Genomic DNA, 18,608 nt, shown 5'->3' with positions numbered 1-18,608 from the left:
TCAGTTATTTTCTTCTAGCTCTATAAAATAAATTTTGGTAGTTTGATTGGTATGGCATGGAATAAGTAAATTAATTTAGGTAGAATTGTCATTTTTATTATATTAGCTCGGCTTACTGATGAGCAACTGATAGAAAATGATTACTGAAGGTGATGTGGGAACATTGAGGCACTATGCATTGTTGGTGGAGTTGCAAAATTAATTCATTCATTCTGTAAAATAATTTGGAACTGTGCTCAAATGGCTTTAAAACCACTATTAGGTGTGCACACCAAAAAGGCAAAAAAAGAAATGAAAGGAAAGGGGCCTATACATACAAAAATATTTATAGCAACTCTTTTTGTGGTGGCCAAAAAATTAGAAATTGAAGGGATGTCCATCAAGTGGCAATGACTGGACAAGTTATGACATGTGATTGTGATGCAATACTATTCTGCTATGGGAAATGACAACCAAGATACTCTCAGAAAAACTGGAAAGACTTACGTGCAAAGTAAAATGAGCAGAATCAAGAAAACATGTACATAATAAGAGCAATATTGTATAGTGATCAACTGTTAGTAACTTAACTGTTCTCAACAATACAATGATCCAGACAATTATGAAGATCATACGATGAAAAAAAAATACTCACAGAGAGAGCTGATAAAGTCTGAATGCTGATCAAAGCATACATTTTTTAATTTGGTTTTTCTTTTTTTTCCTTTTGGTGTATTTTTTTTTTTTTGCTTTTTGGTGAAGCAATTAGAGTTAAGTGACTTCCCTAGGGTCACACAGCTGGTTAGTATCAAGTATCTGTGACTAGATGTGAACTCAGATCCTCCTGACTCTAGGGCCGTGCTCTGTCCACTGCACCACCTAGCTGCCCCTATGTTTTCTTTTACAACATGGAAATATGTTTTGCATGACTACACATATATAGACTATATTGAATTGCTTGACTTCTTGGTGAGAGAGGAAGAGAGGGACTGAGGGAGACATTTTGGAACTCAATTTTCAAAAATAAATGTTAAAAATCATTTTTACATGTAATTGAAAAACATAAAATATGAAATAAAATTTAGAAAGAACATATCATGTTAAGAATTGGACATTGAAGGGATACTCATCAAATGGGGAATGACCAGGCAAGCCATGGTATATGACTGTGATGGAATTTTATTGCAATATAAGAAATGACAAGCAGGATGATTTCAGAAAAACCATTGATGCAAGGTAAAGTGAGCAAAAACAGGAGAATATTGTACACAGTAACGACAATATTGTGCGATGAACTGAGAAAAATTTAACTATTCTCAGCAATACAATGCTCCAAGACAGTTCTAAAGGACTCATGATGAGGCATGCTACCTGCCTCCAGAGAAAGAACTGGTATTGATTGAATACAGACTGAAGCATGCTATTTTTCACTTTCTTTCATTCTTGTTCTTTTATTAGAGTCTTCTCGTACAAAATGACTAATACGGAAATGTTATAGATGATTGCACATATATAACTTATATCTGCTTACTTTCTCGAGGGAAAGGGAGAGGAAGGAAGGAGAGACATAATTGGAATTTAGAACTTTAAAAAAATGTTAAAATTATTTTAATGTATAATTGGGGATGTGTGTGTGTGTGTGTGTGTGTGTGTGTGTGTGTGTGTGTGTGTGTGTATAATAAAACCTTCAAACCCTTAGAATCTTTGGCTTCCTTTAGTACTCAACTTAAGTATCACCTCCTACAAGTATAGCCTTTCCTGGTCCTTTCGACTGCCAGTACCACCCCTTCTAATGTTATCTTCCTTCTACTCTGTATTTATCTGTATGCTCTGATTTAAATATTTTTTTTTCTCCTCCATCAGAATGTGAGCTGCTTAAAGGCAAGAACTGCTTTTGCTTTTAATTTGTCTCCCTAGCACTTAGCACAGTACCTGGGATGTAATAAGTGTATAATAATGTTTGTTGATTGACCCAGTATTACAGCCATGATGCTTGGGCAGGGACCTATTGTTGTGGGCCCTCTTAACTCAGAGTGAATGTAAGTAATAACTGTTTCTCTTTTGGTCAGCAACCCTCATGGTCTTCCCCTCACAAATAGGGCCCTTTGATTAAAGGGCCCAGCCCTTGACTCACTTCTTAAAGACGCCTATTCACTGAGTGGGTGTTACCTCACTGAAAGTGAGAATCTGAAAAGACCTTAGCTTAAAAGGGCCAGTGCCTCCCAGTATATCCTAGGCCTTCTCCAGTGGTCCTGATGAATATTTGTCCACTGGACCTAGATGGCTCTGGAGGAGAGAGTGAGGCTGGTGACTTTGCACAGTCCTTCCTCACTCAAATCAAAGTCAACTGCAAGTCATGTCATCATTTCCCTGATGTCATGGTCCTCTTTGAGAACAAAGGACAAAAGTAACAACAAGACCTATGAACAGGTCCAAACATTCTGGAAAGTAATTTGGGATTATGCTGAGAAAGTAATTAAAATATCCTTACATTTTGATCCAGAGTTCCACCACTAAGCTTTGTTCCCAGGCAGTTAATTGAACATTAGCCCCAACTGCAAGATGAGATTGAGGCAATAGGGCAGATGAGCAAAAATGGAAAAGAAATTTTGAAACAACCTGTGCTTTACTAGATAACAAGTCTCTAGGGCTTTAGTTCCCCTGAGATGCACCCAATTCCATAGAAGCCCACAAAGTGAGCTATGTCCCTTTATAGGATTAGCTTATGGGGTTCTTCACATCACCAAAGGTAGTCCTTATCTTATTTAGCCAATCAGGGAAGTAGGTATGGTTCTGTTGCCCAATTTGGAACTTGAACAGGTTTTGTGTCTCTAACATACAATGCCTTATTATGGGCTACCTATCTTTATGTCTCTGTTTTATATAACCATAACTAGGGGATGTTCAACAGTCGTGAATTTCTTACTGCACTCTTTGGCTTAGTCATCTCCTCAGGCCTGAGGCTTGGGGACAGAGTGTAGCCTTCACTACAGGAATATAACCCAAAAGAGGTAAATGACAGAAATAAAGGTCCCATTTGTACCTCAATATATGTAGCAACTTTTTGTTAGTAGCAAAGAATAAGAAACAAAGTAGTTGGCAATTTGTTATTAATAGCTAAACAAATTGGGTAAATGAATGTAATGGAACATTTATGTTCAGTAAAAAAAAAAAGTGACGTATCTAATAAATGGAAGCATGGAAAGCCTATGAACTGATGCAAAGTGAAATAAGAATAACCCAGAAAATAATATACGTAATTATGAAACGATGCCAATATAAAGGACAACAACAAACTAATATAAACTGAATGCTATGGAATTATAGTGACCAGGTACAGCCCCCAAAAATGACACGAGAGTCTATGTTCTTTCTTTGTTTGTATGGAGGAATATGAGTAGGAAAACGTATTTGTTTATTTGTGCATTTATTCATTTATTCATTTATTTTTCAGGATAAAGAATAGCTCCCTGGGAGGACTCTATTGGGAAATCTACGTAAGTGATATAAACACAAAATATATATATATAAAATATATAAAAATAAAAGCTGAGCTAATAAAACTCATGTAGACCCCCAAGAAGTTGAGGCTGTTCCCCCAAACCGTGGCATTGCTGCATCAGTAGGAACATAAAACAAAATGTGGGGCACAGGCTAGTGTTCCAAAGAAGGAAGGAAATTAGCAGGTTGAGACTGTCTTTTAATTCAGTATCTCATTAAATTAAATCAGATAGGGATGGGTAAATACCAGAAGTAATAGACTACTGCCTCCATGCCAATTTTCTTTTCGCGGTTAGCCTGCTCTGCAGGCAAGGCCCGCCTGCTTTTGACATTCAACAGCTCTCTGTTTGCCTCCAGCTCAAATATTCAATTTCCTTTTCTCTCTCACTCTGACTCCTGCCTCCCCCCACCCTTTGTGCCATTCATTCTGGTGCATGGGAAATGGACCCCTTCCCCTCCATCCCTGTGGGGCTTCTGCAAGATATCGCTGAGTCAGAACCCAGGGAGCCAGGATGGCAGCAGAGTGAGTCACAGCCTACTTCCTGGTTGGCCCAGGGGGAGTCCTAGGCTCAGGCTTTGGGGCCAACAGCACAGCCAGCTGATGGCTTCAGAGACTTGGCAGTAGGACAACTTGCCTTTTAGGAGGCTGGGCCTGGAATAAACCCCATGTCTGGATAGCTTAGCCTAATGGCCCCTTTGCAAATAAAGAAATCCATGTCAACCACTGTTTAAAGTTCCCAGACTCCTCCACTCCCAAATCCCTAAGAAATCACCAAATTGTGGAATGTTAGACCTGAAGAGATCTTAGTAAATAGAGTATACAGTGATAGAACTAGAAGAAAACGTTGCAGTGATGTGGTTCAACTACCAATTTTATAGGTAAGGAAACTGAGGCCCAATGAGGTGACATGATTTGTCCAAGGCCATAGAACTAGTCAGGGACAGAGTCATAATTAGAAATCAGGTTTTCCTAACTCTCCCTTAAACCAAGCTGCCTTCCTTAATATCTATGCCTTTGGGGGCTATGGGAGAGAAATTGTTGACACTTCCAAGCTGAGCTGATCCCTTTGTAACCAGGGGTACTACTGTGCAGACATAATACAATGTGGATTTGGCATCCATTATACTGCTCTCCATAAAATTCCTGAGGGGCTCCTTAGGCATCATTTGAATCACATTATTTCCCTTTTGAGCAGTTCCTAGTTGCCTCTTAGATGAAATGAGCAGAACTATAACTAGGGCAGGGAAATCATGACTTTTCCTTAAGGGGCTGGGGTCTTTTGAGAGAGAGGGCTCATATATTCCACTATCTTTGTGCTCCATGGAGCCTCTTCTAAGGCCAACCACTGTTGGCCACTGTTTCCCTCCTAGCTGCTGCTCTTCCTCCTTCCTCCATGAAGTGTTGAGGGACTACACTCTGAGATGCAGACCAGCCCCCTCCCCGAGTACAGCTGTACTGGCCCAGGGCAGCTTTTGTGTTTTGCTTCCTTCCCCAAACTGGATTTTCCCCTCTGTGCCAGAATTCCTAACTATAGCTCTGATCAAGGGTTCTAATTCTAGCTAAACATTAGTCTAACCATCTTGTTCATTGCTCCATCTTAGCTCAGGCTGTCTGTTTAGCTGCTATGGTACATAGCAAGATGGGTCTGGTGATCCAAAAGCAGAGAATCTGAATTCAAATCCCTTTTTTTCTTTCTGTTTGATCTTGAATAAATCTCTTAACCCCTGTCCCCATTTGGACTAAATAATCTCTAATGTTTCATCTAATATTCAATAATACCATGGTCCTATAAGTTAAATTGTTATATGTTCTTGTGTTCCTTACCTTCAAGTCCTGTCATTTTCCCCAACCTGTACTCACCTAATACCTCAGAGTAGAGAGAGTGGTGAATTGGAAGTCAGTATGACCTGAGCTTGAATCCTGAGCTTAGCATTTCCTAGACTTCTTAGGGCAAGTCACTTAACCTCTCTGAGACTCAGTTTCCTCATCTTAAAAATGAGATGATATTGATTGAATTACCTACCTCACAGGGTTATTGTGAGGCTCACATGAGAAAAAGTTTGGAAAGATATTTAAAAATCGTAAAGTGTCACACAGTTGGCATTGTAACCAGGGCTCAGACCACGGCATCTACGTAAGGCTCTCCTTATTGATGGAGAGAATAATTACCCTTCATGATGGGCAGCATTGTTGACAATTTAAAGGAGACTTTTTCTGGTTTCTGGCTTTTAGAAAAGATACTCATAGTTTCAGCCTCTCTTCAGAGAAAGACCCCTGGAGGGAAAGAAAGATTCTGGGAAGAAGGTGACACATAGAGGAATCACCAATGAGGAGTGCCTTAGGTAAATGCTAGGCATTACTATTATTATTATTATCATCATCATCATCATCATCATCATCATTATTATTACGACTGTTAATAAGTGATTGTTCCTCTGTACTTCTATCTATGTCCCAATTAGTGTAAATAATGAATCCCTTGAAATGGTCCACATTGTTTGAATTGACACTATGTATTTCCATCGGGCTGGAACCAATGACCATATATCACATAATTATAACATTGAATAGTGGGAATTCAGATACATGTGACGCCTTCAGGGTATTCATTATGTGCCCAAATTGGGATCTAGATGTGTATAGTATGCATATTGAGAGACCTTTCTGTTATTCTGTTGTTCTCTCTGGTCTTTTATCCTGTCTCATCCTGTACTCTGGATCAATGTCTATAACCTCTATAAATACAGCAACTCTGTCTTCTTCCTTCATAATAACAAAAAGTAGTAGTAATAATAACTTGTTTTCCCATGAAATATTAAGTGCTTTCCTCACAATCATAGGATTTAGAGCAGGAAGGAACGCTGGAAATTATCTAGTTCAAGCTCTTCATTTTTTTCCAAAAAAGCCAAGTGATTTGCCAAAGGTCACAAAGTACTAAGTGGAAATGAGGGAAAGAACCCACATTCTTTGACTCCAAATCCAGTTTCTTGCCACTGAGCCATGCTGACTCCCAGTCCTGTGAAGTAGTTAGAGAAGAGAGATACTGATCCATTTTACAGATGAAGGGACGGAGGGACAGAGAAATTAGGGACTTGCTGGTAGACAAACAACTAGGAAATGTTGGAACTGGAATTTGGGAAGAGGTTTCTTGCTCCAGCTACAGCATTTTTCCCCACTGCTTCACACAATACCTGGTGGTACCAATAATACAGTTCTTTACCTAGCCAATCCATGGCTAAGTTAAGCAATACTCCTGACTACAGGTGAAGATTCATTTAGAGGGGGATGAATCTTGAGAGGAAGGGCCCTGAAATGTAAACTCATGTGTCTATTTTTCAATTGCTCAGAAAAATGTCTCGATTTTTTTTTTCTGCTTGAAAATGTTTCTATATCCTCAGGCAATGGTGACTGAGCTCATACTAGTCCTTGTTGTTCATCAGTCCAAACTATTTGCTGGATGGCTGAGGACTTAAGGGATCATACAGATAGGCCAGGGCCTGTCTAGGGAATGTCTTTAGGTCATTATATCCCTTGGGGGAGGGGTTCCTGTTGTAGACCTTGGCTAAACTTAGGACCCTAAATAACCCAATAACCCGCTAAAGAAAATCAAGAATTGTGAACTAATGACATATAAGCATCCAAGGTGTTAACAGTAACTGAGAGGCACAAATTCAAGCCAGAGATGTCAGATGCTGATGTGATTATTGCCAGCATTCATTTTTACCTGCGTGTAACAGTTATTCTCAGAAATGTGGAGCAGGGAATAAAATCATGACCTCATATGATTCCTTCTGCCATATTGCACACCACAGTGGTAAGATGGAAAGAATCATGAGAGTCAGAAGACCAAAGTACATTACAAAATTAAGTCAATGTGTAGCCCACAGGGATCCTTATGTGTGGATTAGTGGTCCTCGTTTCTGTGTGAGCTTGACATCACAGCTCAAGACCACTGAATGCGTAGGACTTATCTCTATCCCTAGGAAATCTGTAATGCAAAATTATTCCTTTTTAATTGAACTTCTCATCAACCTTATTAAAAAATCTCTACCCCTCCACCCCCTATATTTTTGTTGAAAAAAGTCTATTTGTTTTTATCCATTAAGGGTCAATTGACTCAATGGAGGGTCAATTGAGGCTAAGTTAAGCAATGCCTCTGACTACAGGTAAAGATGCATCTAGAGAGACAGATCTTGAAGGGAAGCATCCAGAAATTTAAAATTGCTTGCCTATTTTTCAAATGCTTCAGAAAAAAATGGTCTCCATTTTATTTCTGCTTTAAAATGCTCAAATTTTTTTAGCTTGTTTTTAAAAATTGGGCTGATGAGAAATCCAGAACAAGAAAAGAAACATTTTAAGGTAACTTTCACTGGAGCAGGGTGGATTATAGCCATGGAAGGCTGCTTTGCCAGGAAAGACTTAGTGCTTAAACATGGGAGGCTAGCTTTACTGATAAACCATACATGTGATTATGCCGAACAGCCTGGTGGCATTTCAGGTGGATTTGTGTTTCTTGAACTGTTTCCCATGTTGATTTCATGAATAGTAATGTTTCCAAGTCATTTTTCCTTCTAGAACTAATTGCTCTTAATACTGGAAGCCCAAAGCAATGTCCAAAATGAGCTTGTCTATGTCTCTTGCATGACATAAACAATAAGCTCCTGACTTGTTACCCTTCCATCCAGTCAATCACTGAATCTCCCTATCCTAGGTCATGCTTGAGGCTTAGATGAAAGAGATGCATTTTCTTTAAAGTCTTCAGTTTCTTTTTTTTTAAATAAGATACACACACACACACACACACACACACAATGGGAATAAAAAGCCTATGGTACAATGGAATATGTGACAGAGTTGAAGTCAGAGGACCTAGGTGCAACTTTGCTACTTAATATCTACCTGACCCAGGGTAAACCCCATCACTTCTTTGTACCTCAGTGGCCTCATCTGTATAATTAGGCAGTTAGACTACATGATTTCTAAGGTTGCTTTCCTAGAACAGTGCCTAGCATATGGTAGGAACTGAATAAACGCCAGTTGATTGATGAAAATCTTCCAGTGTTCCGTCCAACTATGTTATTAATGTCATCTATATCAGTGAGGTGTAGTGAAAAGGGTGGTGTATTCAGAATCAGAAGACCTGGGTTCAAATACTAACTCTGACACTTTCTACCTTTGTGACCTGGAACAAGCAACTCAGGCTCTCTAGCCCTCAATTAAGTACAATGAAGGGTCTGGTCTAGATGCTCTTTGGTCCCTTCCACATCTAAATCCTATGATACCAAGAGGCATGTAATTCCCTGAACTCAGAAATACAGTACATTACCAACGCTAGGTAATAATTATCATCAAATGTGGTAAAATTAGTCAGACTTCTTCTCGGAGAGGTGTCATTAAACTATTTCTAAACTTTCTATGATGAGCCAGTGAGGTTCCAAAATGCAGGGGGAGGTGTCAATGAAGGAAACCAAACCCTTTTTTTAGATCAAATCAAGGAGGTCCATGAAAGGGGGGATGCAGGGTGCTTTAGGGCAGAAAGTGACCTAGAATTGGAGGCAAAAAACCTCCTGCCTCTGCTTCTCATTACTAGTGTGACTTTGGGCAAGTCACATCTTCTCTCTGGGTCTCAATTTCCTCTTTTGTTAAAATGAAAGCATTGAGCTAGATGACCTCTATATCCCCTTCTAGCTCTAAATTCTTTTACCTTTTATCTGAAGTTCTGTGGTTATCCTTATAAGAAAAAAAAAACAACCTGCCCTGTGATATCCTTAAATGTACCTTCTAAACCCAGACCTAAGTAGTGATGCCAAGGAAGAATTCTGATACTGTTGCCATATTTTTTATACTACTATTCCATGTTAAACCAGAAAGCAGATGATGCAGGAAAAACCCTGCAGTGTCTGAGGAATGGGATATTCAGTAACTGTTTTATTTATTCATCTCCTTTTCTTTAAAGGATGGCTAACAGAGAGAGGCAAGGTCATTCATCTCTACATGTCCCATCCAGCTTCCCTGCTCTGGCTCTGCTTGATCATGTCAGGAGCCTCATCATCCTGGAAGATCACATCAACACTAGAACTCACATCATCTCAGTACCATCTACTCCTGGGGCTCCTCCTTCCCCCTCACTGGAGAGGAGGTTAGGGGGAAAGAAAGCCCTTCCCAGATCCTCCCTTTAAGGAGTATGCCCAGGCTAGCTATCTGCTTCCCATCTGACTGTATTACTCTGGATTTCATCATGATGGGTACTTCCTCCACCCACGCTCATCCCCACTTTTCAGCTTCTTTTTTTTATATTTGTCCCACCATTAGACTGTGAGATCCATGAGGGCAATCATTGTTTTTTGCTTTTCTTTGTATCCCTAGAACTTAGCATAGTGCCTGGAACACAGTGGGTGCTTAATGAATGTTTATTGGCTGACTGTAAATTCCTTTTGACTTTCAAACCCCAACTGCCGAGCTTTTCCAAAAAGGTTCACATCCCACTCTCTGGCCTCAGGAGATAGCTCTGTCTTTGATAGTTTGCTTGGGATGTGGGGGGAGGGGATGGTGGTGGTATTATTCTGAAAATTTCTCATTGTTCAGGGCTATACAAATATTAAGGTATAAAGTGAGTAGTGTGGACTGTTCCTAGACATTTCCGCATTTCACATGTATTTAACTACTTTGCATTTGTGTGTATTCACTTCATATTGAGGCTATATATATGCTTATATATGGTCATCCCCATCTTAGAATGCAAGCTCCCTGCAGGTAAGAATTGTTTCATTCTTTGTACTTGTATCCTCATGACCTAATACAGTGCTAGGCACATATCAAGCACCTAAAAAAAGATCTTTCCTAATTGATCAATATCGCCTGTATTTGGTTTTTTTTCTTCTTTTAACAAGACCTGTGATTTCATTGGTGGGGGGCACTTCCATGAGGAACTTCCTCAACCAAGGCAGACCAGCATCTTTTCTGCAACTTCATAGGCTTAGAGCAGGGGTTCTTAACTAGAACTCCACAGTTGGGGGGAAAGGTCTGTGAATTTGGATGGGGGAAAAATTCACATTTTCATTTTCACTAAGTTCTCACTAAAATTTAGCATTTCCCACAATTTGCATTTACAAACATTATTCTTTTTTTGATAATTATTTTTAGTTTTCAACATTCACTTCCATAAGATTTTGAGTTTTAAATGTTCTCTCCCTCCCACTCTTTCCTCTCTCTCCCCACCAGCTGGCATGCAATCTGATATAGACTCTACTTATACATTCATATTAAGCATATTTTCCCATTAGTCACCATGTAAAGAATAATTAGAACCAATAGGAGGAACTACAAGAATGAAGCAATAAAACAAAACAACAAAGGAAAAGAAGAGCAAATAGTACACTTGTATCTGCATTCGGACTGCATAGTTCTTTCTCTGGATGTGCACAGCAGTTTCCATCATGAGTCCTTTGAAGTTGTCTTTGATTCTTGCACTGCTATGAAGAGCCAAATCTATCAAAGTCAATCAACACACCATGTGGCTGTTACTGTGCACAATGTTCTCCTGGTTCTGCTCACTTCACTCTGCATCAGTTCATGTAAGCCTTTCCAGGGTTTTTTTTTTGAAGTATGCCTGCTCATTATTTCTTATAGCACAATAGTATTCCATTAAATTCATATACCACAACTTGTTCAGCTATTCTTCAATTGATGGGCATCCCCTCAATTTCCAATTCTTTGCCACCACAAAAAGAGCTGCTATAAATATGTTTGTATAGAGAGATCTTTTTCCCATTTTTATGATCTTTTTGGGTTACGGACCTAGAAGTGGTATTGCTGGGTCAATATAAACATTATTCTGAGAAGGGGACCGTAGGTTCACCTGACTGTCAAAGGGGTCCATCGCACAAAAAAAGAGATGAAGAAGGTTGCCTGAGAGCACTGAGAGGTTAGGTCCTTTACTCCAGGTCACACAGCCAACATGAGTCAGAAGTAGGGCTTGAACTTACTAGGGTATCTCTTTACTATCCCTCAAGACTTCTTCAGGAATTATTGTTATAATATTTTACAGTTACAAGAGCACAGCACAGTAGAACTTCAGACCTAATAGTGGTCTGAAAAACCATTCCACTGTCTTATTCCTGAAAACAAGTGTCGCTATGGTCTAATACAGGTAACATACTCATGGTTGGTTGGTTTCCATAGGTTTTATTGAAGGTTATATCAAGATAATGGGAAATTAGGAGTCTCTAGATGGCCCTAAGGAGTCATAGCTACTTTGCATAGTTTGTTGACTCCAGGAATTCTTCAGTCTTTGGAGACATGATATGCTAGGAGTTTATCTAGACTGAAACTTCTGTTAGAAGTGAGGAATACACATTGGGCTTTGGGTTTCAAATAGGGTCTCTAAGCAAAGGTTCATGGGAAAAAGGAGATTTGATTTTAACTCAATCTAGTCCTTTCTTTTACTCAGTTTGAAATCTTAGTTTTATCCTTGATTCCTTCCTCTCCTTTACCTCTCATATCCAGAGAGTTCTGGTTCCTTTGCCTGGTATTCAGGACCCTTCTACAATCTATCCAGCCTATCTTTCTGATCTTATCATTATTACACCCCTTTATTCATTCATTTTATGAGCTAGCTAAACTGGACTACACACTTCCTTATTGGTGTGCCCTGCCCTTTCTCATATCTGTGGCTTTCCTCATACTATCCCCTGACCATAAAATGTCCTTCCTCTCCCTTTTGACTTGATAAAATTCTTCCTATCCTTTAAAATCCCACTCAAATGTCATATCCTACAGAAGGTCTTTTGCCTGATCTAGCCTTTGATAGTTGTTAATGTATGCTATCTTAGCTATTTCTGTATGTGGATTGCATGAAGGCAGGGATTATATCTCATCTAACTTTTTTTTTTATCATGCCCATACCTAGCATAATGCTGTATATACATTAAGAGCTTAATATTCCCTTTTTGAATTTAAGACTTTTTGTCTGGCCTGGCTGTTTTGCTACAACTAGAGAACATTTCTCTAAAGTGGAAAGAGAGCTGGACTTTGCAGGCAATTTGGTTCAAATCCTGACATTGGTATTCACTAGCTATATGAACTTAACATGAGTAAGTCTTTGAGGTACACTTAGCACAGTGCTAGCACACAGTAAATATTTAATAAATGCTTTATCTATCTATCTATCTATCTATCTATCTATCTATCTATCTATCTATCTATCCATCCATCCATCCATCCATTTGAAGTCCTTTGTAAACATTTAAAAAACATTTATAAAATCTGTTATTTTAATAAACCTTGAAGTGCTAGAGGTGAGATATTAATCTTATTTGCCCTATCATTCCTGGAGCTAATGACAAGCAGTACTATTTCAGAAAACTTGGAAAGACTTACATGAACTGACTCATAGTGAAGTGAACAGAACCGGAAGAACATTGTACACAGTAATATTGTTTGATGAAGAGCTGTGAATAACTTAGGCATTCTCAGCAATACAATGATCCAAGACAATTCCAAAGGACTAATGATGAAGCATGCTATCTGCCTCCAGAGAAAGAGCTGATATTGATTGAATGTAGACTGAAGTATGCCATTTTTCATTTTCTTTCATTTTTTTTCTTTTATATGAGTCTTCTTGTACAAAATGACTAATATGGAAATGTTTTATATAACTGCACATGTATAACCTATATCTGATTGCTTACCATCTCGGAGGGTGGGGAAGGTAGTGAAGGATAGAATTTGGAAGTCAAAACTTTAGATAAAAATGTTAAAAAAAATTTTTAAATAACACAAAAATTTACAACAACAGCAAAAATTCCTGGAGCTGCAGAAGATTTTCTGATGCCATGTCTACCGAGGCTCAATCAATAAGCGTTTATCAAGTGTCTCAGCTGATGAACAACACCAAGTGCCTATGTGTTGGTGCTAGAAGCCAGAGATAAAAATACAAAGGATGAAACAATCCTTACCTGAGATGAGATTACCTTCTAATGGAGGAGACAGCAGTTGGGAGGAGCAGGAAAGGCTTCTTGTATAAGACAATGCTTTAGCAGAGCCTTGAAGGAAAGCAGAGAGGAGCAGAGAAAGGAGTGCATTATAGGAATGAGAATGGCCAATTCAAAGACCTGGACTATGGGAGCTGGAGTGTTGTGTGTAAAGAATAAAAAGAAAGATGGTTTGACTACATCTTGAAGTTACAGAGGCTGACAATAGAGGTTGGGGCCAGGTTGCGGAGGACTTTCAAATGATCAAATCTTATTCCAGAGACTAATAAAGCAGAATACTTCCCAGCTTTTGACAGAGAACAAGGAACATATATTTAGACATGAGATCCCCAACATGGGAATTTGTTTTGCTTGGCTATGCTTATATAATACCTCATTTCCACATTTTTTTCCCTTTCTTTTCAGGGCATGGGGGAAGGCAGAATTGAGAAAAAATAAATGTTTGAAGAAAAAAAAATTCTTAACACTAAAGAGTGAAGGCAGATCTGAAAGAACAATAAACACACAGAGTACAACCATGTAAATAAAAACATTATTCCAAAGTAAAGCTCAGAGAAAATGCAGTTGGTAAAACTGGTTACCTATTTAACCTTGCTTAAGTTAAATCACAAGGTCTTCCATTCTTTTAACAAACGATGGATTACAAAAGCATACAGTTGAATGTACTATTGATCATAAATACTTTTGCATCCTTTAGGAGGTATACTCTGGTTTGTATTAATGTTTATCTTTATCAGCTAGGTTAAAACAAAATTTGTCCATAAGATTTAAAATTTTTAAAAGCCGAACAGAAGTTTATTATAGGAAGGCAGTAGGGGAGAGGTGATAGGAAGCCACTAATATTAAGTAGGGGAGTCACATGGTTATATCTGCATGTAAGAAAAATCACTTAGCAGTATGTAAGCTGAACAAAAGAGGTGAGAGACTTGAGGCAGGGAGACCAGGCTATTGCAATAATCCAGGTGAGAGTTGAAAAGGGGCTGAACTAAGGAGGTAGCTATGAGCAGAGAAAAGATGTTATATGTGAGAGACGATTATGGGGGTAGAAAATAACAAGATTTTGTGACCAATAGGATACTCTGAGGGAGAGAATATGAAGAATTGCAGATAATGCCAAGGTTATAAATAGGTGGGGCAGGAAGAATGGTGATGCCTTTGACAGAAATAGGGAAATTTAGAAGAAGGGATGGTTTAGGGGGAAAGATAATGAGATTGATTTTGTATATATTGATTTTGAAATGTCTTGGAGATGTTTAGTTTGAAATGTCCAGTAAGAACTCCATGTTATGGGACTAAAACTCTTGGAAGAGATTGCCTTACTATGTAGATCTGGAAGTCATTTGCACAGATTATAATTAAAATTATGAAGCTGATGATGTTATCAAGAATGAGAGTGTAAAGTCTGAAGAGAAGAGGGACTTAGGCAGAACCCAAGGGAATACTCACAATTAGGGAATATTGGGCACAGAAGAGAAGACCATCACATTTGGCAATTAAGAAATCACTAATAATTTTGGTAACCACTTTCAGTTGAGTGAGGCAAAGGATGGAAAAGTGAGAAAAGCAGAAGTGAGAGAAACAAGAGAGCTTTTTCTAGGGTGGTTGGATGAGAAAGGAAGGAGAGATATAGGGCAAAAAATTGATGGATTTGGCAGTCTGTGTGTATCTTTTTAATAGTGTCAAGAAAGCAACTATTGTACTAGGCCAGTCCTGGAAGTGAACTTTGAGTCTGGATTTACTCAGAGATAGTGTATTAGTAGAAAGATTTGCAATAGAGGACCTGGGTTCAGTTACTGGCTCTGTTGCACATTAGCTTCCTCAAACAAGTCACTCTACCAATATGGGGCTATTTTCCTCTTTCTGCAGTAAGAGAAGAGGGAGAGATTGAGTAATTTCTAAGTTTGTTTTCAGCTCTAAAACCAGTGAGGAGTCAGAGAGCTGGCAGACTGGAAAGAGCATCTGGAAGTAGAGGATTGAGTTCTAGGCCTGGCTCTGCAACTCATGTTCTGTGCGCCATTGAGATTCCCCTTTGGGCCTCAGTTTCCTTTTCTGTAAAAAGAAGATGTTGGACTGGATAATTTCTAAGGTCTGTTCCAGCTCTAAGACCATGTGTTCCTCTGATGAGATAGAGGTATATTGGCCTAAATGCATTTTACTAAGCTTCATCTCTAAACAGTATGAGGGTAAGCTTTTACCTAAGACAAAAGTGTTACCAGACACTATATCTCTGTGCTGAGCTGGCAGCTGAGAATTTCCCATGGCAATATAAAAAGAGAGAGAGAGAGTCAGAAACCCTTGGTTCACACTTCCTTGACTTCTCTGTTTCATCATGTTGGTTTTGAAGGCGGGGTCTGATGCTGGGATGGCAGCTCCACCTCTGAAGACAAAATCTTAAAGGAAATCACCTCCACTGAAGTGGGTATGTTGGTTTGTAAATCAAGTGTTTTTCAGACATCAGATTTTGTCCTAGCAGAGTGGTCAGATGCTTGGAATTATATATAGATTATGCAATTGGGGCAAAGAAGCACTGGCCGGGGCATTAGGGTATCTAGTTATAATTCTATCTTTCCTATCAGTCTGTGATCTTGGACACCACCTCTCAGAACATCAGTTTCCTTGTATGCAATATAGGGATTATAATACCTGACCTAGACAGGGTTACAGGCAGGATCAAATGAGATAAATGTGATGTATTATGTAAATGTCATGGAATGAAGAGGGATGAGTTGAAAGGGAAGATTTCTTGATGTGTTCTTAAAAGCTCTCATCTTCTTCCTTCTTCTCACCTCTTCTTCTCCCCATTAACTTTTTTCTCTTTTCCTTTTTCTTTCTCCTCCCCCTTCTCCTTCCCTTCTTCTCCTTTTCTTTTCCCTTCTACTCCTTGTCCTCATCTTTTTCCTCCTCTTCTTTCTCATTTCTCTTTCTCTTCTTTCTTGTTTACTTCTCTTTTATCTCTTTGCTTTAAGCATTCCATAACCTCTTCAGTAACAAAAAAAAATATCTCCCCCACCAAAAGAATACTCAGAGGATAGACTAGAATGACTTCCTATCTTATACCCGTACCTTATAAAAAGTAAGTATTTGACACATATTTATTGAATAAATCAATAACCTTCTTAAGCGTCACTCAAAAACAGATTTAAATTAAGTTTGTTTTCCATCTCTTCTTTCTCCTGTAACCTCTACAGGGACCCCTTTGTCTGTCACCCCTCTCCATATCTGTCTTTCTGTTTCTTTCACCTTCCTGAAATCAGACCACTTTCATTTCCCTATCATATGGTTCACATCTCTGAAAGAGATGAGCTGCCAATGGAATCAGAAGTTCTTTCCAAACGTTCAGAGCACCCAGAAAGGACACACATGCACACTCACTTGGCACTACGGGTCACAGAACTGCAGACTGTCAAATTGGAATAAGAAAAGACTTAAGAGCCCATCTAGTGCAATTCATCCCTGAATGAGAGTCTCTTCCACCACTCACACAACAAGTGCTTGTCCACCTGCTGTTGCTTGAAGTTCCCCAGTGAGGGAGACCCCGCTCCCTCCCCCATTAAAGCAGACCCAGTCTACTCTGAGACCGCTTTAATTGTTGGGATCTTCCCTCGCAGCAATATGTAGTTACCCTCTCCTAGTTCTGTCCTCTGGGGCAAAGAACAATAAGTAATTCTTCTTCTGCATGACATCCTAAAATACTTGAAGGTAACTAGGCTTTCTCTCCTCCTCTCCCATCCTTCTCTTCCTCAGCCTAAATATCTCTAAATACCTCAATAAATTCTCATATGTCATGAACCTAAAGTTCTTCAGCCTCCTGGCTGCCCTCCTGTGGACATTCATTATCTTACAAAAGTCTTTGCTAAATTATTGCACACACAACTGAACACAATATGCAAGATGTATAATGTGGAATATTGCAATTAGACTACCAGATGTGGTCATGATGAATAAAATGGAACCATCAATTAGCTAATCCTGGAATGCAAATATACACACACATACACATATGTATACAGATATGTATATAGATATGTTTGCGTGTGTCTATATGCATATGTGTATGTGTATGTATATGTATATGTGTGTATATGTATATGTATATACGCACATATATGCATATATGTATACATACACATATAGGCAGCTAAGTGGTGCAGCAGATAGAGAGCTGGGCCTGAAGTCAGGAAAATTCATCTTCCTGAATTCAAATCTGGCTTCAGACACTTACTAGCTATGTGAACCTGGGCAAGTCACTTGACCCTGTTGGCCTCAGTTTCCACATCTATAAAATGAGCTGGAGAAGGAAATGGCGAACCACTCAATTATCCCCATCAAGAGACACCCAAACAGGGTCATGAAGAGTCAGACACAGCTGAAAAACAACTGAACAACAACAAAACATATACACACGTATACATGTCTATGTATAAATCCAGCCTGTGGTGATCGTAGCTTTTTTGACAGCCATCTCATTCTGTTGACTAATATTGAGATTTAAACTGCATAGTAATTTCCCCCCCTCAAAATACTATCTGGTCATATCTCTCCCATCTTGTACTTGCAAAACTGATTCACAAGATAATCGCTCCTTGGGCTGGTTCACAGGATCACAGAATGTCAGAGCTGGAATGAAAACACAATTATTGATCATTTCCTATGTGTCAAGCATTGCTCTGGGGCTGAAAATACAATAGTGAAACAGTCTCTGACATACAAAGTCTTGAAATATAGCAAGGAGAGGTAACCTATGTAGAAGAGTACAGCTACAAGATGGATGGGGAGTGGGGTGACTAGACGTCCTGTAGAGTACAGCATCAGAACTGAAGGCCAGGTTTAGGGTACACAGGGCAACGTATCAAAGCGAGGGGCAAAGCCTGAAATGCCAGAGATCACAGCTATGAACAAATGGCAAGGCCTAGAATCGATCACAGAGATTATTTGGTCCAGCACACTTATTCTCTCGTTTTGCAGTGAAGGAAATTGAATCCTAGAGAAGGCAAGTGGTTTACCCAAATTATCACAATCAGAAAAAGGCAGAAGTGCTAGTGGAAATAGCTGATCAAAGAACCGGATATGTTGAACATTTAGGAGAGAACACTTATGGGTGGCGACAGGGCAACTACATTCAAGCATTTGAAGGA

The 18,608-nt window shown here is 39.1% G+C and overlaps 1 long non-coding RNA gene across 1 annotated transcript in view; it reads left to right on the top strand.

The window, feature by feature from the left end:
* LOC110196032 (uncharacterized) overlaps positions 1 to 10,109 on the top strand; it is a 30,400-nt gene extending 20,291 nt beyond the window's left edge. Inside the window, exons 3-4 of the long non-coding RNA XR_002321081.2 lie at positions 3,434 to 3,476; positions 9,438 to 10,109. This is a non-coding gene — a long non-coding RNA (uncharacterized LOC110196032). The remainder of the gene's footprint in view (positions 1 to 3,433; positions 3,477 to 9,437) is intronic.
* The last annotated feature ends 8,499 nt before the right edge of the window (positions 10,110 to 18,608 follow it).

This window comes from Phascolarctos cinereus, unplaced genomic scaffold (assembly GCF_003287225.1).
Source record: "Phascolarctos cinereus isolate Bilbo 61053 unplaced genomic scaffold, phaCin_HiC Scaffold_2;HRSCAF=192, whole genome shotgun sequence".
NCBI classification, from domain to species: domain Eukaryota; kingdom Metazoa; phylum Chordata; class Mammalia; order Diprotodontia; family Phascolarctidae; genus Phascolarctos; species Phascolarctos cinereus.
This window is presented reverse-complemented; position numbering and strand designations above follow the sequence as displayed.